The sequence below is a fragment of the Panthera uncia genome, chromosome X, assembly GCF_023721935.1.
Source record: "Panthera uncia isolate 11264 chromosome X, Puncia_PCG_1.0, whole genome shotgun sequence".
Classification (NCBI taxonomy): Eukaryota; Metazoa; Chordata; class Mammalia; order Carnivora; family Felidae; genus Panthera; species Panthera uncia.
Window position 1 is genome coordinate 822,992 of NC_064817.1, and position 4,429 is coordinate 827,420.

A 4,429-nucleotide genomic window follows, 5' to 3' on the forward strand; every position below is an offset into this window, starting at 1 on the left:
CCGTGGCGCGTGGAGAGGGTCCCCAGGAGCGCACGTCCGAAAACGGGGCACCGGCATGGAACACCCCACGGTGTAATGACACAGGACGCAGCGTGCAGGACGCACTGGGCTCCGCTCCTCAGGACGGGGACCCAAGCTGACCATGAGCTCAGCCAGCCCACCTGAGTCCCTCTGGAGCCCCAGCATCCACCTGCCGTGTTCTCTGTGCCTTGTGCTGGGGTCGCCCATGGCACCTGCTATTCCCCAGCCTGGCACAGCCTGGTGCTTTTTGTTCAGCCCACCCTTGGTTATCGTGCGTTCTGGGATTCACCCAGACCACCAGGCACAGGCCCCTTTGGGCTCGGTGCCCCGGGAGCCCACAGGACCCCCCCTGCATTTGATCTGCTGCCCCCAGGAGCCACCATGACAGCTTACAAATGGTTCGGTCACTCTGCTTCCTCGAGGCTCACATCCTACAAGTCACAATGCCCAGACGGGAAGGACATCCGTCCAGGAGGTGTGGCTCAGCCCCCCCCCCCCCCCCCCCCCCACACACACAAGGCTTGAGGGTCTCCAGCTCCATGAGAAGCTGCGGAAGCTGAGTTTTGGGAAGGATGACGTGGGGCCGCAGCTACTGTGGGGCTCCCTGACGGGCTCCAGGGTGCGGCCTCCCCCCAGGTGCCTTCCTGCCGGTCCTCTGCCTCCTGGTCCCAGCCTAGAGCCCCTGAGCCACGTGCAAGCCCTCCCAGGCTGTGAGGTGGCCTCGTGCACCTGACCTGAGCCCTGGCGCCCCGTGGCGCTCGGGCCCCGGACAAGACCACCAAGCACACAAGCCTGCAGAAGGATCACACCCAAGCCCCTCTGTGCCCGTCCGTTCCTGAGCCCAGGACACGGCAGTACCAGCCCCAAAATATGTGCCACTCCGGGAAGACGAGGACCCCTGTCCCTGGGGAGTCCGGGATGCCAAAATAGTGGGTTTCCTGGAGCCGGGGATCCGTCTGGAACAGCACTGCCTGATATTTTGTTCATCACACTGGGATGCACGGCGTTGGGCTCAGGGACCCTCAGGCTGGGATGGCTGGGGGGCAGGCAGCGTCCCCACTGTAGGTTTGGCACAGATGGAGACTGGCAGCTGCCATCTGAGGGCTCTGGGAGCACCTGCTCCTGCCGTCACTGCTTTGGGACAAAAGCAGTCACAGCTGTCCTGGAGGGAATAAGGTCCCCCCAAACCCACATCCACGCAAGTGCACAATGTGACCTCTCAGATCGGGATGGCCATCAATCCAATGGCACGTGTCCTTGTAAGAGACAAAAGAGAGACAGAGACACAGAGGAGAAGCCCCGTGAAGACACAGGCGGAGACGGAAGGGACGCAGACACAAGCCCAGGGACGTCTGGAGCCACGGAGGCTGGAAGAGGCAGGAAGGACCCTCCCCTGGAGCCTCTGGAGGGAACACGGCCCCTCCTGGATCTCAGGGGTCCTCCCCTGCCTGGATCTCAGTGGTCCTGCCCCCCCTGGATCTCAGCAGCCGTGTCCTGCCTGGATCTCAGTGGCCCGGCCCTGCCTGGATCTCAGTGGCCCGGCCCTGCCTGACTCTCACTGGTCCTGCCCCTCCTGGATCTCAGTGGTCCTGCCCCTCCTGGATCTCAGCGGCCCTGCCTCTCCTGGATCTCAGTGGCCCTGCCCTGCCTGGATCTCAGCGGCCCTGCCCTGCCTGGATCTCAGCGGCCCTGCCCTGCCTGGATCTCAGTGGCCCTGCCCTTCCTGGATCTGAGGGGCCCTGCCCTGCCTGGATCTCAGCGTCCCTGCCCTGCCTGGGTCTCAGCAGCCCTGCCCTCCCTGGATCTCAGTGGTCCTGCCCCTCCTGGATCTCAGTGGTCCTGCCACTCCTGGATCTCCGTGGTCCTGCCCTGCCTGGATCTCCGTGGTCCTGCCTCTCCTGGATCTCAGTGGCCCTGCCCTGCCTGGATCTCAGCGGCCCTGCCCCTCCTGGATCTCAGCGGCCCTGCCCCTCCTGGATCTCAGCAGCCGTGTCCTGCCTGGATCTCAGCGGCCCTGCCCCTCCTGGATCTCAGTGGCCCTGCCCCTCCTGGATCTCAGCAGCCGTGTCCTGCCTGGATCTCAGCGGTCCTGCCCCTCCCGGATCTCAGCGGCCCTGCCCCTCCTGGATCTCAGTGGCCCTGCCCTGCCTGGATCTCAGCGGCCCTTCCCTGCCTGGATCTCAGTGGCCCTTCCCTGCCTGGGTCTCAGTGGCCCTTCCCTGCCTGGATCTCTGCAGCCCTGCCTTGCCTGCATCTCAGCAGCCCTGCCCTGCCTCGATCTCAGCGGCCCTGCTCTGCCTGGATCTCAGTGGTCCTGCCCCTCCTGGATCTCAGTGGTCCTGCCCTGCCTGGATCTCAGCGGCCCTGCCCCTCCTGGATCTCAGTGGCCCTGCCCTGCCTGGGTCTCAGCGGTCCTGCCTTGCCTGGATCTCAGCAGTCCTGACCCTCCTGGATCTCAGTGGCCCTGCCCCTCCTGGATCTCAGCAGCCGTGTCCTGCCTGGATTTCAGTGGCCCTGGCCTGCCTGGATCTCAGCGGTCCTGCCCCACCTGGACCTCAGACTTGGGTGTCCAGAGCTAGGAGGGATCCATCCCTGTGGTTTTAAGTCCCCAGGGGACAACTGCCCCATGACACACACCATTGGTGTCACTCTGAAACTGGAGGCCCATCTAAACCTCGTCCTCTGGGTGGGTAATTTCAGGGAACCTGCTCTTTGGGTCCCAGTCCCGTGGCACGCAGGGCTCTGGGCTCCCCCAGGGTCGGCCCTGGCGATTCCCAGTGCGAATGCTGCGCACCGAGCCGCCCGGACAGTCCCCAATGCCACAGCAGCAGAGATTTCCCGCCACCAATGCCTTTCTGCACACTGTGCCCCCGATTTTAATTCTGGAATAGGCCTCCCACGCGGACAAGGTGAGAGCACTGTGATCCCGGAGGCCTGGCCCAGAAGGCCTGGATCCCACGTGGAATCAGAATCCTGGCTCCCTGTGAGGGGCTGTGGCCCCCGGAGCTTAGCTGATAAACTGTGGGCGCTGATTCCGGCCTCCAAAGCCTCCAGGCCCCGCCCCCTGTGCGTGGTCCTGGACTCAAACCACGTTCCCAACTTGGGGAGGTGCTGGGGGGCACAGGCACCTGCAGGTGGAGACCCAGGTGAGCCTGTGACCCTCGCCCTTGGGACCCGAGAGGCAGCCTTGGGGTCCCGTCGACACCCTCCAGCCCAGGCCGGCATCGGGCACAGTCCTCGTCCACCCTATTGCAGCTGGGACGTCCCTGCCGGGGGACAGTGTCTGAGCCAATCGGGCCTCACTGCCCAGCTGTGTGCAGGGGGCTCAGAGCCCCCACAGGGAGCCTTCAGAGCGACCCCCGGAGACTTATCTGGCTAAAGGTTCACTTGGGGGTGGGGGTGGGGGTGGGGGGCAGGGGGCTAAGGTGGCTCCAAGAAGGCGGGCGTTAGAGACCCGGATTCTCCAGAGAAGGAGCCACGACCCCCGCCCTTCCCGACTGTCCCAAACTCGAAGGCTAGAAAGCAACGTCGAGGCAGCAGCATCCAGGGTCGGAAATCCTGAGCCAGCGAGACGCCCCCACCCACGTGCTGGGCGTGGGCCTCGGTGAGTCTCATGCGGAAAAGCTGTGAAAACCTCAAACCACGGGGGCCTGTGACAGCTGCACACCTTGAACGCGGAGAACGCCCGTCTACATAATATCCTCGCCCACAGGATGTCGGGCCCTGTAGCCCTCCGGTGACTCCTGGGGTTCAAGCAACAAACGCACCTCGGACCACGTGTGCTGCGTCCGTGTGCGCCCCAGACGCGCACCCTGTTCCCGTTAAGTATCGAATAAAAATATCACACACCTGTGCACACGCGCGGATGAGAAATGTCTGTAAAGCTGTGACCCCAACATTGAGGTCATGGCAGCACGGGGCGGGGGGGTGGGGGCACCGGTGCGCTGAGACGTAAGACCCTGGACACTGACCCAAATCCCCCCCCCCCCCCCCCCCCCCGTGCAGAAGGTGAGTACATTTCTCTCTCTGGCCCCTGAGACCCCTGCTTTCCAGACATGCGCCCTCTCTCTGAACCGCACGTTCCCCTCAGGCCAGACCCTGGGATCTTCCTCCTATGGCGGAGTCAGGTTATTTGGGAGCCCGAGGCTGAATCCGGGCAGTGCGACACGGAGGGCGCATGGCGTGAAGTCAGGGTTTTTGGCGCCGAAGATGGGGATTTTAAAAGAAATATTTTTGTGTAAGAGGTGAGTGTGCAAATATCCGTGCGTGTGATGATACAATGTTTGCTGTTGGACGTAAAATACCAGAGGAGGTACATGTACATGCACGCACTCATGCACAAGTACCCACATGCACACACGCACACGCACACACACGTAGCCACATGCACACACGCACACATACATGC

General features: G+C 63.4%; 1 protein-coding gene across 1 annotated transcript in view; it reads right to left on the reverse strand.

Annotated features, from left to right (window-relative positions):
• The window catches only part of ASMTL (acetylserotonin O-methyltransferase like), a 32,034-nt gene that overhangs the window by 13,235 nt on the left and 14,370 nt on the right, over window positions 1-4,429 (reverse strand). The gene's annotated exons all lie outside the window — the stretch shown is intronic.